This window comes from Lissotriton helveticus, chromosome 7, assembly GCF_964261635.1.
Source record: "Lissotriton helveticus chromosome 7, aLisHel1.1, whole genome shotgun sequence".
Taxonomy (NCBI): Eukaryota; Metazoa; Chordata; class Amphibia; order Caudata; family Salamandridae; genus Lissotriton; species Lissotriton helveticus.
In genome coordinates this window covers 521,544,422-521,559,525 of record NC_136068.1, presented here as the reverse complement: position 1 = coordinate 521,559,525, position 15,104 = coordinate 521,544,422, and the positions used below count along the sequence as shown (strand labels likewise).

Here is a 15,104-nt window from a genome sequence, read left to right as displayed (position 1 = left end):
ATCGGGTACGCACCTGCATCCAAGAAAAAGTCTCCAAGATGCTCGCACTCGGAGTCATCGAACCCTCGGACAGCCCCTGGGCCAGCCCGGTTGTACTGGTCCCCAAAGCTGCGGCCCCGGGCACCACACCCGAGCTCCGGTTCTGCATCGACTATCGGGGTCTGAACGCTGTCACCCGAACCGACGCTCACCCCATCCCCCGAGCCGACGAACTAGTTGACCGCATGGGGGCGGCCCGCTACCTAAGCATCTTCGACCTGACGGCGGGCTACTGGCAGATCGGCCTCACCCCCAGGGCACAAGAACGATCCGCTTTCTCCACCCCGGATGGACACTACCATTTCAGAGTGATGCCATTCGGCATGAAAAACGCTCCAGCCACGTTTCAACGACTTGTGAACCAGGTATTGGCAGGCCTCGAAGAGTTCAGTGCCGCATACCTGGACGACATCGCGGTGTATAGCCGCCACTGGTCTGACCACCTCCGCCACCTCCGAGGGGTCCTGCAGGCCCTCCAACAGGCCGGCCTCACAATCAGGGCCAGCAAGTGCCAAATAGGCCAGGGGTCCGTGACCTATCTCGGACACCAAGTGGGGAGCGGTCTGGTGGCCCCCCTCCAGCTCAAGATCGCTGCCATCCAGTCCTGGCGGCCCCCCGTAACTCAAACCGAGGTCCGAGCCTTTCTGGGGCTCACCGGATACTATCGGCGGTTCGTGAAGGACTATGGCAGCATTGTTCGGCCCCTCACGGAACTCACATCCAAGACCAACCCAAAAACAGTCAACTGGACCCCCGACTGTCAAGCGGCCTTCGAGAGGCTGAAGGCCGCCATGTGCACCGCTCCTGTGCTCCAGGCCCCCGACTACGGCCGTGAGTTCATCGTCCAGACTGATGCCTCAGACCATGGCATCGGGGCCGTCCTCTCCCAACTGAACCCCGAGGGAGTCGACCAACCAGTGGCCTTCATCAGCAGACGCCTACTGCCCCGAGAACAGCGCTGGAGCACCATTGAGCGAGAGGCCTTCGCAGTAGTATGGGCCCTCAAGAAGCTCCGGCCTTACCTCTTCGGAACCCACTTCCGGGTACAAACAGATCATCGGCCCCTGCAATGGCTAATGCAAATGCGGGGGGAAAACCCCAAACTATTGCGATGGTCCATCTCCCTGCAGGGGATGGACTTCACTGTGGAGCATCGCCCTGGCCAAGACCACGCCAACGCGGATGGCCTGTCCCGCTTTTTCCGCCTCGACGAGGAGAGTCCCCAAGAGGATGGGTGACTCTCCCCGCCTTCAGCTGGGGGGGACGCATGTTGGACAGGCCCCACAAAGGGCTCGCTCCCTTCCCGCATGACAGGGCCCAGACACCGGCTCTCCGGGGGCTACCCACAGAAGCAACCCGCAACCCGTCCCCTCCGGGACGCGTGCTCCCGGATATCTCTGTGTCACGGGCCCGGGCCCCCGTCAGCCCCATTGCCCGGCCCAGCCGCCATCTTGGACACTGCACCACGCGGCCGCGTGGCCTCAGCTCGACCCCAACCCTGGGCCTGGCCAGGCCCCGCCATCCCGGCACCACCATCCACCCAGGAGGTGAACGGACCACTTGGCAGGCTAATGGGAGAAAGAAGTGTCGATGGCTCTCCCCCGCCAGGTGCCGATCGCCCCCAGCCTCCCCGGGTGCTGGCTCCACCCCCCTGCTGGGTGTCTGGACTCCCTCATCCCGGACCTCCCGACCTCCCAGTGCGAGGGTCCGGACATCAAAGGGCGCCAGACCTATAACTGAGGCAGCCCCAGAGCAGGAAGGCAGTTGTATCCTGGAGTCGAGAGACACCGAGAAGAACTCATCCTTGACGGACTGCTGGCGCTGCCGCAGCCCTGCCTTGTGAACTATCGTCCTGCCTGCTGGCGCTGCCGCGGCCTTCTGCAACCTTCATCCTCGTGGGACCTGCTGGCGCTGCCGCGGCCCGTTGTAACTTCCATCCTCGTGGGACCTGCTGGCGCTGCCGCGGCCCGTTGTAACTTCCATCCTCGTGGGGACCTGCTGGCGCTGCCGTGGCCCGTTGCCACCTACGATCTCTTCGGGACCTGCTGGCGCTGCCGCGGTCCGACCCGTCCGACCACCGAGCTCGAGGATTGTGAGCTACCGCCGTTTCACCTCAAGTACCCGTAGGTACCAAGACTGTCCCGCTACCCCCTTTCCCTACCAGAGACTAGAATTGAGAGGATCCTCGGGTCCTGATCTCCTTGTATCGTACTACCTTACTTCAAGAGCTGCCTATAAAAGGTGTTGATCTGATCTTCGTGTGGTGTCTATCTGTGGGGGGGAAGTTACTTGTCTGTACGATCGCTGGAGACGGCCCTCACCGGAGGCCTCTCCCCTTGTGCTCGGCCGACCCTCCAGGTCCCCGTCTAACAGTCTCACATTCCGGGGTGGAAAAATGCGCAAGCTGATTGATTGTCTCGCTTGTCATTGAAGGGCAGAGGTGAGCTGAATCGGAGTACCTTTTGGGAACAAGATAGTGCTGTGGCTTCTTTGGGGAATGTGGAGGAGTGCGTTGGTTGTGCATTTTCAGCGGACAAGTGGCACAAGTTAATGGATCAAGACGTTGTCCTCAAGAGTGTGTAACGCATTTGGTCTTGGGTGAATGAAGGGAGAGCACTTTGGCCCCCTCAGTAAGACTGTTTGTGAAGGTCTTGGATGAGTTGAGTTAAAGTGATTCTAAAGTCCTCATGAGAAATGATAAGTTTGTACCTCCCAAGGGCTTGAGGTCCAAGATTATCAAGCTCGCCCATGAAGGTCACCTCGGTCAAACTGTTACACCTGGCAATTCTTGGCATGGTTAACCCCTGACTTTTTGCCTCCACTGCCTCTATTTTTTAATGCTGTGATGGATTTCGTTTTACTGGCTTAGATGCTTTGGGCACTTTGCCACTTCTGATCAGTGTCAAAGTGCAAGTGCTCCCTGTATAAAGTGTTATGGTAATTGGTTGTCCATAATTGGACAACACAGGCTGCTGCCACAAAGGAATGGCTCCACCTCCTGCAAAGTGTCTGAGGACCAGACCCCCACTATCAAAGGAAGAAGGTGTGCACTGGCAGGAAGACACCCAGAACTGGTTTGGGCCGGGCTGGGAGCCCTCTGAACACAAATACTTCAAAAGTATTTAGGGGTATAAATGTAAGAGCTGAAACCCCTGAACTCGAGAGCAGGAGAGCAGCTGAAGAGACTGAAGGAAAGGACTGCCCTTGCTGTGTGTTCTGGGGCTGGCCTGCAATTTGCTGATTTGACGGAGGAGAGGACAAGGGACTTTGCTGTGTGCTGTGTCCTCATGCTTGAGAGGAATTTTCTGTCTGCTGGGTCCTGAAGTAAATTGTCTCCAAGGGCCCGAGGACAGCTGGCTCCCGGTTGTGGAAACTCAGGAATATCAAAGTTTCCAACCGTGTCTCAGCGACGCTTAGTGCATGTGCTTTTGCACGCCTGAGACTGCTGTGTGGTCGGTGGTACTGTTTACGAGGTGCCCCGTAACCGCATTGCCCCCACAGCGTGAAACATCGTCCACGCTGCTGCATTGCTATTTGTGGCTCGAGCCGACATCGTAACTGAGGCCGTTAGTGAGGATCGCCACCGCCGGCCCGAGCCACAACGTGCTAAAGGATTTCTTGAAGCTAAGGAAGCTGCGAGGCGAAAGGAATGGAGATCGTTGTTCGCCGAGAGGAATCTGCCCAAGGTCGTCAACGAAGGAGAAGGCAACACCGTAACCCGTCCGGCTACAGCGTCGCCTAGCAAAGGAGCTGAACAACACCAGGGCCGCCTGCAGGACGTCTGATGAGTGGGGAGAGAGAGGCAGCACACCCACCCCAGGTAAGGCTTGAACTCTGGTCGGGAGCTGCAAGCGTGTGTGGCCTGGGGAGGCGTGCAGGAGTGCTCCAATCTCTCTCCCGCTGCACTGCGTTAGACGCGCAGAGTCCCCAAGTGGCCTGTACCTGCCCAGCAGTACCGGGGCCGCCTCTTTAAGCGTATGACCGTTGTCTCGGTTGTTGGGGCCTAGTGGTGCCCGAGTTGGCCGTGCAGATTGGCGTACCGCATTATTTTTGCATTGCGAACTAACCGATTCTTGCATTACGAACTGCCTTATTTTTGCATTACGAACCGCATTATTATTGCATTATGTACTGCACAATTCTTGCATTAGGACTGCATTAGTACTCGCATTAAGGACGGTTTCATTTCTGTGTTACGAACTGCATAGCATTGCATTAGATCCTTGCGAACTGCTCATTAATACCGTTAATAGGTTACAAGTGAATTGTTGGCCTAATAACCGGCAAAGTGAAATATTACGAATACACATGTTGGATTTTTATCGTATGGTCTCATCCTATCCCTTTTTGATAAAGATACCGCTATTTTTATAAAACCTGTGTGGTGTTCATTTGTGGTGTTATCACTGTGTTAGTGGGAGTGTGATTGCAAATACTTTACACATTGCCTTGGAGATAGGCCTGGATGCTTGTGCCAATCTCCATCTCCTTAACAAATACTTTCCTGACCCACGTCAACTAACCTAGACTTCAATATCAGAGTTGACTCCTCTCTCTCTTGTCATCCAAGGATAGTTGGTGATTGGACTGTGTTAACCACCTTTTTTTTTTTGTTCTCTGCTGCACTGTTTACTTATTTTTCAGGCTGTATTTTTTTTATCTCTAGTTAATTCCTTACTGCCTGCCTACTATGTAATGCAATTTCCTTCTGTTGTTTTTTACGGTGTGTATGTAAAGCGCTCTGATACCTACGGGTCAAGCTAGCGCTATATAAAACGTTTAAAATAAAATAAAGCTACAGGGAGGTAAGCAGGGGTCATCTGAGTGTGTGTCTGAGTGTGTGTCTCTCCTTTCCCCAACTAGAAGCAAGGGTTCCTATTTGGACTAAAGGTACCTACCTCAGCCAACTAGAGACCCCTAGTTCTAACACAAACCATGAGCAAGAAACGGGTGCAAAAGAATTTATGGAGGCCCTGCATGGATGAAAAGATCACATCTTGGATTGTGACGTGTGAAGGGAGAGTGACAAGAGACTCAAGACAGAATATCATGTCACCTCGAGTCACATTGAAGATTCTGGTGTATTCTGGGGTACTGTATGTTTGGACTTTATTGGGCCTATGCATGGTGTTGAGGAGAGGTTAAGGAATGCTTTGGTGCTGGTTGATGATCATTTTAAGTGATTTGTAGTTTGTTTTATGTCTGATGTTACGACTAAAAGGATCATTGTGCAGTTAAAGATTATTTTTCAAGAAGAGGGTCTTCCCTGTATTCTTGTCACGGACAATGGTACTCAACTTCTTTCACATGAAATGAGGGACTTTCTTGGTAAGTGTGGTATTTCACATCACTGCGCGGCTCTTTACAACCCCCAAGCCAATGACATGGTGGAACGGGCAATCCCCTGGTGAAGGATGCCATTTCCATGCCTGTACAGAGTGGAAAGGATGTCAGGGACGTGGTTGCCTAAATAGTTTAAGGTCATAGCACAACCGCCCACAGTACGACGGTTATTATCCCCTTTGGGAAAATGTGTGGGAGGAAGCCTGGCACCAAGTTTTGCCTACGTGGCTCGTTTCTCCCAAGCCAGAATTCATCCAGGTGGATGGTGTCATGTTTGACACAGGTGATGTGTGTGCTGGTGACTGGGTCAAAATCAAACATGGCATCCTGGCAAAGGTTTGTCCAAGTTCTGGGGTCCCTTCAGAGTGAGGCAAGTTTTTGATAACTACGTTCTTCTTGACAATAGCAACAAAAGGAACAAACGCAAGGTTGCGTTGTATCGCAAAGGGGAGAGTGTTAGTGTTAAAGCGGCTAGACTTGTTGGCGTACGTTCTGGTGAGTTTGAACAGCTTCATGTTGATGACTGATGTGGCTCTGAAATCAGTAGCGAGGTTGGCGCTGGGGATGATTTCATTTCCCTTCCCTGTGGTCTTTCTCCTCTTGTGGGTGCCGAGATTACCCATTCTTCTAGGTCTCACGGACCGCCTCGCTATTTAGAGGACTATGTTCCAACTTGAGGTTTCCCTCCTATCTTCAGCACATGCACTTTGCACCTTTTACTTACCATTACTTGTTCTTGTTTCCGTTGTTTTCTGTTTGGTTCTTCATTTTAGGGTAGAAGGGATGGGAGGGTGTTGTAATGTGGCTCTTGCAATGTGCGGTGCTTTGCTGTTCCTTACTCTAGAGTTCTTCCTCTCTGGAAAGTCACGGTATTCCACCAGCGGCAGTTGGTCTTTGACTGGCAATGGTGGAATCACACTTCGTACTACAGTCGTCTGTTATGAAGAATAAAGACTTCTAGTTTTCCTTCTGTTGTCTGGTGTCATCACTACAAAGCCCAAAGTAAAACCAGACTCCAAGAATCTCTTACCTCCGCCCAGAGTTTATGATGGTGACATATACCTCACTGAAGGGAGGCATCTGGGAGAGGTGAAGATCAGAGGTCTATGGTCTCAGAAGGAGATCCAGTACCAGATCAGTCTTTTGGAGCTCGAAACAAAACTTTTGAGCGCAGGTAGTGGCCGGGCACCTAAAATTACATATCACTTCTTCCCATACCCCCTAAGCTTAAAAAAAAAATCCACCAAGGCTGGTGCTATTTTAGGAAGTGCACCCACAAAATGGAACTTATTCCCCCTTAGATTTCCACTGCAACCCCTCATTTTCTTGCTTTAAATAGGACCCCAAATCTCTACTGCTTAACTACTTCAGAACTCTTGCAGTTTGATCCACGATTCATAAAGTCCTTCGATCCACAGGCTCTTTTGTTACTATTGCCTGATCCAGAAAGTCCCTACATTCGGAATAACGTTACATACTCATCCTGTTTTTCTAAGTAAATCACCTTATCTCCTGTTGTGATCTTGTGTAATGTACGTACCGGGTGCTCGTGTAAAGCGCTCCAATGCCCTCGGGTCAAGTTAGCGCTATATAGAAGCTGCCCAAAAAAAGTAAGTGTCAGCAGCTGCTCGCAGGAAGAGGCTCACCTTGGGTGAAAATTTTAAACCACGATTGTCAGTGTTCCACGGAAATCTAGAAGCTTCCGGGTTCACAGACGGCTGATGATCACGCGCGAGGTTTAGCTGGACAGGGCGCTCACTACGGCAGAGGTTCACCGCCATAAGGCGTAGTACGGGTGCGTATCAGAGACGCAGGGACCCTTCCCCTGTGCGCGGGTTGCTGGGCAACGGCTAAGTGGGCGAGATGTGTGTCGACTTCCCGGTCTGTGGAAAGCCGATGCGTGCAGGTCTGTGCACAGTGGACGAGTTTAGCTAAAAGTAGCTACTAAGGATGTGGATTCAGAACTCATCTACCCCTCACAGCGTGTGTAAGCCTCGTCTTACCCGTAAAAGACGCAGGATCCTGGTCGAGCACGCACAATACCGCCACCGGAAACAACAAAGTTCGCAGGGGGCTTCGGCTCGACCGATTCTGATCTCGGCCAGTTGGAGTCAACCAGTGGCTGAAGGAGCCGCCAAGAAAACAGAACCAAAGCAGTCCCCGCCCACAAAAGAGCGCGAGTAGCATTCTCCAAAGCCACCTATAGTCTAAACAAGCATTGCCATAGCCAATATTTCTAGACTTTGGGGCCTTATAAGTGTTTATACAGAGCTATTGGCTTTGTTAACGTCTTTAATTTGTGGTGTAGAACATTGTCATGGTGCAAGGGCCACGGCGTGTTAAAGACTGCATGAAGGTTGTGACGGTGCAAGGGCTGTGGACGTTAAAGACTGCGTCAAGGTTGTTGTAGTAACGAGGTCCACTACATTAAAGTTCAAGGATGTTTATTAAGTTCCATATAACAGGTGTTCCCAGCTTGTCGTGTAAAACAGCAGTGCCTCACCCAACGTTCTAAAGCTGCCTTCAGCAGTGACAGCGGCGTGTACCAACTGGGGAGAGGGCAAGGGGGTGGCAGGGGAGGCGGGAGGTACCATGGATTAAAGTTACAACACATCATCCTCCCTAGGGAGAGAGCAGGAGTGAGGAGGAGAGGGATTGAGTGGGTAAAGGGGAAGGAACAGAGGGAAAATAAAAACCATACAAATGTAACATTGCCCAGTTGGGCTCAACAAAGACCCTGGGTTGATCTTGAAAGGAGGTAGGGCTTTTGCCAGTGCCCTGAGCATGCCTAACCAATGGAATAGGATAAAGAAGCTGTTGGGGGTGTGGTGTAGCTAACATTTAACTCATGCTATACTGCCTGTGCCATAACGGGGATGTTCTTAGCCTGGTACTTTCTCTCCTCTGCCCCTTTTCCATCTTTCTGACCCCTATCTCGGCATTTCCTCTTCTAGTTTCGTTGTCCCTCTCTGTAACAGGAACTACCTGGTCTTGGCTCCACATCTTCCCATCCTCCATGATTACTACATTACTCTTCACCTCCGTTATTTTCCGAGGGGCATAACATTTCTCTCCTTTTTTCCCTAACCCCACAGGTTTTCTGATGCACACCCACTGTCCTTCTAGTTTCTTCTCCTTTACTCCCCACTTTTTGTCGTACCACTCTTTGTATTTACATTGTTTGTCTTCAATTTTCCTTCTCACTTCTTCATGTTCTATTTCCACCTGAGCATTTTTGCTAATCCAATTTGGGGATAGCTTGGAACCTGCTTTCCTTCTCCTCAGCAATTCAAAAGGTGAATGTCCTGTGGTGTAATTTGGAGTCGTGTGGTATGCCCACAATGTTTCCCTGATGGCGTCCTCCACGTTTTTCCCTGATTTGCTGGCTAAATTGATGCAATCTTTCAGAAGGCGATTCGCCCTTTCAACTTTACCATTCGCCTTGGGACAATATAGAGGTGTGCGAATGTGGGAAATCGAGCAGTCTCTTAGAAACCCTTTCATCTCCTCCGAGATAAGTTGTACACCATTGTCCGTTATTATAGTTGCAGGAAGACCTTCTCTTGCGAACACATCCTTTAAGAAGTGAATCAACGCCTTGGTATTGATATTGTATACCATCTTGTGTGTTATCCAATTCGAATAATAATCAATTAACACCAACAGGTACAAGTCTTGTGATCCTCTACCATGAATGGGGCCCGTGATGTCAAAGCCCAGCTTTTGCCATGGTGCCCCCGGTACTTCCACCGTGATCATTGGAGAATGCTTCGTTACTTTTGACTTATCGCTCTGGCAGCATGCATAACAGTCACGTACTTTTTCCTCCATCTGTCGATCCATCTCTGGAAACCAATAGTCTGCTCGTAGTCTTGATTTGCATAAGCTTCTGCCCAAATGACCTTCATGGGCTACCATGATCATCTGATTCCTCAACCCCTCTGGTGGTACCAGTTTTCCTGATTTCAAGATGAAACTCCCTTCCACTGACAGGTCTTCCCTTACATTCCAAAAGGGTTGAATTTCGATATTCAGTTCCTTACATCTATTTGGCCATCCTGATATGATGTAACTTTTCACCCTCTTCAAGGTTTCGTCTTGTTCCATCCCAGTTTCCCAATCTTCCTTTGCCACAGCTGTCAACCCTATTTCCAGTATGGTATCGTCCACCTTTTCCACCTCAGACTCACAGTGAATAGGCGCCCTTGAAAGAAAATCCGCAACCTTGTTCTGTAATCCAGGAATGTATACCGCTTTGAAATTAAAACCTTGTAGGCCCAGTACCCATTTTGCTATTCGCTGGGTCATTTCTTCCATATTTTTCTTTGTAAACAAAGGCACAAGAGGTTTGTGGTCTGTATGTACCTCAAATTGGACTCCCCACACAAAGTACTTGAAATGTTTTATTGCCCAGAATACCGCCCAGGCTTCCTTTTCCACTGTAGAATAATTAGTTTCCGGAGCAGTAAGAGTCCTGGACGCAAATGCCACCACCTTTATATCTTTCCCCACTCTCTGGGACAAAGAAGCTCCTATTCCTCTATTGCTGGCATCTGTTGAAATTATTATCTCTCTTTCTGGATCGAATTTTCCTATGAAAGGTGCGTGTATGATTGCCTCTTTAATTTCTTCAAACGCCATCTCTTGGTCTTTTCCCCAGTTGAAAACGCTGTCTTTCTTTACCAACTCTCTGAGGGGATACGACATAGTTGCGAAATCTTTAATAAATTTCGCCATGTACTCAGCCAGGCCTAAAAATGACACCACCTCCTCTCTGTTTTGTGGCGTGGGGGCGTCTCTTACAGCATTCACTAGGTCGCACTTTGGTTTGATGCCATCTTCCGAAATGGTATGGCCCAAGTAGTCCACTGAGCTTACCCCCAACTTGCATTTGCTCACTCTGGTGGTGAAACCAACTTCTCTTAATCTTCCTAGCACTCCCCTTGCGTTTTCATTGTGTTCCATCTCATTCGATCCATAGATCAGGATGTCGTCCTGGAAACACATGGTCTTCCTGCAGTCTTTGAGAATGTGCTGCATGACTCGTTGAAAGGCCGCAGCCGCAGACGCCAATCCAAAAGGCATCCTCACAAATTTGAAATTACCAAATGGAGTCGTAAAAGCCGTCAAGTTTTGTGACTCAGGATGTAACTCTATCTGGTGATAGGCCGATGATAGGTCCAAAACACTGAAGAATTTTGCCCCTTGGATGGTGCTCAGCATCTCTCCTATTCTCGGAAGTGGATATCTGTCTACTTGAATGTTGGCGTTCAGGTCTCTCAAGTCCACACATAGCCTAATGTTCTTCCCTCCATCCTTGGTCGTGATGACCACTGGTGCCAACCATTCCGAGCTTTCAATCTCCTTTATCACACCTTGGGAAACAAGTTTTTCTATCTCATTCTTCAATGGTTCCCTCATGAGCAGGGGAATGGAGCGTGTCCTATGTACCACTGGTACGGCACCATCTTTGAGGGTGATTTTGTGCATATAGTTCCTCAAAACGCCAAGTTTTTCGTTGAAAACTTCTTTAAACTCTGTGGTCAAGTTATCCGCTATGCTAGGTGGCTCCACTAACAGCACTTGCTCCTTGTTATTTGGATCCAGCTTTATCCCCAACTCTTTCTGGTGCTTCCACCCTAGAAGACTAGATCCCCTTGTAGTAACATACACTTTCCCCACTGTGTGCCTGTCTTTAAATGTGATGCGCATTCTTGCCATACCCTCTAAAGGAATTCTTTCCTTGTAGTACCCAACTGGATTGATGTCAGCTTTCTCTAACTCCACCCCGTACTTTGCAAATTTCCCCTCAAATACGCTCTTGTCAATCAATGTATAAGGAGAGCACGAATCCGCATAGACCTCAAATTTCTCTCCATCCAGGGTAATCTCACATTTGGGATAATCATTACTTTCAATAACATCATCATCCCCCACTTGAAATATGAATGTCTTCTCACCACCCTCCACATTTTCAGCATTTTCTACCATGTGTACTTTGGCATTTATATTCTTGCATACCTTCGAAAAATGGCCTCTCCTATTGCATTTCCTACACAACACATCTCTGGCTGGACACTTCCAATTATTCGCCAAATGATTAGGACTGCCACACTTATAACATTGTAACCCTGGTACATTACTGCGTGGATTGCTTTTCATCTTTTCACCCACCTTGCAAACTGTTTCCCCAACATGTACTGTTTTGCTCTCATTTCTTTCCCTAGTCACACCATCCTGGATTCTCATTTCCTTCATACACAATGCCGTGTGCTCTAGGCCCTTTGCTATACTAAGTGCCTCTTCCAAATCAGGATTTCTTGTGAGAAGTTCCTCTTGTATTCTAGAATCGTTTGTGCACCTTACAATCTGATCGCGTATCATTGAATCCGTTAATGCCCCAAACTCACAGGTAGCAGACAAACCCCTCAGAACAGCAACATAATTTGTGACTCTCATCTTTCTTCTGCACCCTTTTGTAAAATTTGTGTCTTTCTAGTACCACATTGAGCTTAACTTTAAAATGTTCCTCCAATTTTCTCAAAGTGTATTCATAGACATTAGTACCTTCTACCTCCTCCTGTTCGTCATCTACTTGTCTACCTGTAATGTCTTCAAAAACTTTCCTGCCATGTATACCCAAATTATGTAATAAAATGTGTTGCTTCCTCACATTGTTGTAGTTACCACCACCTATAGCTATAAGGTAGGACTTAAAAATACCTTCCCACCTTTTCCATGGTATATCTGGCTCTCCCAGTTCATTCAAGAAGGGTGGAGGCTGACTCATTCCAACTCCAGCCATGGCCATGCAAAATGGGATCCCTCCCAGGAAACTAAACTTCACAGAGGAACTGGAAGCGAGTCCTCTTTCTGTCTTTAGTATGTTTTGCTCCGAGGTCCAATGGGTGTGCCACAGGGTTTGTAGGCGGGAGCTTCCTGTGAGGTGGTTAGAGATTCTTCAGGAAACTGTCTCTCAGTCACCCGATCACCGTGCTTTCCCTCAAAATCCTCACACGCAAAGACAATTAGTCCGTCTAAACCAGCTGGGCTCACCGCTTGTTGAGACGATACTTTCCGCTGCTGGCTATGGACAGACACCGCAAGGAAGCGACACCCTTCCCCTTCACTGCTCGTCAAAAGATTCGACGGCGCCGTCCACTTACGCGCTCCTCACCCCAGCTGCTTTTCCCAAGGGCTGCGTGCCTCCACCGACGGTTGAACAAAGCCGGATGACCGCTGACAGGGAAATCCTTCTCAACTGCCGCCCATGCACCACGGACCTTCCGATCCGCTCACAGATTCTCCTTCAATCCAAATATGGGTGGCACTTGTCAGAAAATCAGCCAGTCCTCCCCGTTGCCAATTAACAGCTCCCAGCAGGGCTAGAGCTGGGGAATATCACTATCACTCATCACATCCGATGATAAACACGCTGAAGGCAAGCAATACAAACGTAGATCCGCTCACCACCACTGCCGTTTTCTTAACCAGCGCTGCTTCAAAAGAAGTTGAGATTGTCAAGGCTGGTAAGTCTCCACCTTTTATTTTTATTTCCTCCGACAAGTTATCTTAAAGCTCCAGGGAAGGAACACCAGCTGTCCCTGGCCCAGCCTCCGTCCGACGTCGCCAAAAATGTAGTAACGAGGTCCACTACATTAAAGTTCAAGGATGTTTATTAAGTTCCATATAACAGGTGTTCCCAGCTTGTCGTGTAAAACAGCAGTGCCTCACCCAACGTTCTAAAGCTGCCTTCAGCAGTGACAGCGGCGTGTACCAACTGGGGAGAGGGCAAGCGGGTGGCAGGGGAGGCGGGAGGTACCATGGATTAAAGTTACAACAGTTGTGCATGCAGGTTGCGATGGTGGAAGGGCCGTCTGTAAAGATTGTGAAGGTGAAAGGGCCGTAGTGCGTTAAAGACTCCGTTATGGTTGTGAACGTGCTGGTTGTGATGGTGGTAAGGCCTTCTGCTTAAATATTGTGACAGTTTAAGGGCTGGTGGCGTGTTAAAGACCGCGTGCAGGTTGTGATGGTGCAAGCGCCGTCTGCGCGAAAATTGTGACGGTGAAAGGGCTGGTGGCACGTTAGAGACGGTGTACAGGTTAAGAGTGGAAGGGCCCTTGTCCCGTTAAAGACAAAAGTGAAGGTTGTAGCGGTGCAAGGGCCGGTGGAGCGTTAAAAACCGAGTGAAGGTTGTGACGGTGCAAGGGTCGGTGGCACAAAGGAGATCCAGGGGCGGCTAGTGACATTTTACAGTGGTGGGGCGCAAACTGATTTGCGAGTGCGGGCCCCAGGCCACTCAGGCCGGCGGCGACCCCCCCCGACCCACATACACAACACTCAAAGAAATGTATTCACACACGCATACACACAAACACATCCATTCACAACACTCTCCACCAAACATTCATGCATACACGCACGCTCGCACCAAACACTTTAAGATAAAAGAAAAACACACACTCTTACCTTGCTGCCGGTCCTAGTCCGCGCCACCTCTGGGCTCTGCTCCCCACACGTCACCGGCTCACAGCGCCCCTGGCCAATCCTGGCGCCAGGGGCACAGGTACCTTCTCGCCCGCAGCACACCCATTAGGGCTCCTAATGGCCATGCGCAACGCCGCAAAAACACAAGTGCGCATGCGTGGGCATGGGTAAAAATTCACCCTCCGTCCCCACTTATGCGCACTTGTGTTGCCGCCTGTACAATCATGTCAATCAATCAACATGACGCCCGCCCAGCGGTCTGACGTCATGTTGATTCATTGACATGATTGTCACAGTCTTAACGCAAAAACGCAGAGGGAGCTGCGAGCAGCTTCGGGCAGGGGGGCTATGCCCCCACGCCCCAATGGATGAACCGCGCCTGAGGAGATCTGAGGTCTGGACAGAGCCTCCTGTTTATCTTCAAAGAGCAGCCCTGGGCCGGTGCAGTAACTTGGGCATGGAAGTTAACACTGTAGGGCACAGCATAAACAACCCGGTTGAAATGCATGCCACAAACCCAGCGCTCTCTGTCTGCTGCCACATTAAGTGCAAATAAGAGCTGGCAACTTGCAGAGTGCACCTTTGGAAACTGGTTTCGACTCTCAAGCTGCTCCAATCTGTTCTCATAGTCATGAGTCTGGAATGTGCTGTTCTGACAGTTTGTGTGTAGGTTTGTACGCGGCAGTGTTCAGTTGTTCTCTGTTGGGCACAACTGTTGTGCTGGTTGGTATCGTCACTACAGACAGTAGTTTCTGTGCTTCACGAGATGGCCCAGAAACATTGAAAAAGAAACTTCAGGGTGACAATGAATACAAAAACGTATAAGGGATGGCTGATAGCGATCAGGGAATGGAATAACATCAAATAAACCAATGGGAGATAGCGCGAAAAATTAAAGGGTGCGAGAAAGAAATGAAGGAGTGAACATGAGGAAAAACCACAGACAAGTGTAGAATAAAAAACTGGGCGAGCATTAAAACGTATATCAGTTGAGGATAGTAAAAGAGAAATCTAGGGATAACAAGCTTGGCTGGGAAAGCGACCGCGCTGTGATTAATTAGTAACATGATCCACGACGAGGAAGGAATGCAGATGCCACATGTGGGACATGTGCACGCCTTTGGCCATTTGCGTGCTTTCAATATTAAAGCCACATGCAAAGGCGTGGGAGTTGCCAGACCCACACAGAAGTTTCGGTGAAGTTTTGGAGTGCTCACAAGAAGCCTCCCATAGAG

General features: G+C 49.7%; 2 protein-coding genes across 3 annotated transcripts in view; one reads left to right on the top strand and one right to left on the bottom strand.

Annotated features, from left to right (window-relative positions):
- Positions 1-7,578, bottom strand: part of LOC144768704 (uncharacterized) — an 85,783-nt gene extending 78,205 nt beyond the window's left edge. Inside the window, exon 1 of the mRNA XM_078652570.1 lies at positions 7,386-7,578. The gene's annotated coding sequence lies outside the window, so the exon portion shown is untranslated. The remainder of the gene's footprint in view (positions 1-7,385) is intronic.
- LOC144768705 (microfibril-associated glycoprotein 4-like) overlaps positions 1-15,104 on the top strand; it is a 676,294-nt gene that overhangs the window by 389,593 nt on the left and 271,597 nt on the right. The window lies entirely within an intron of this gene.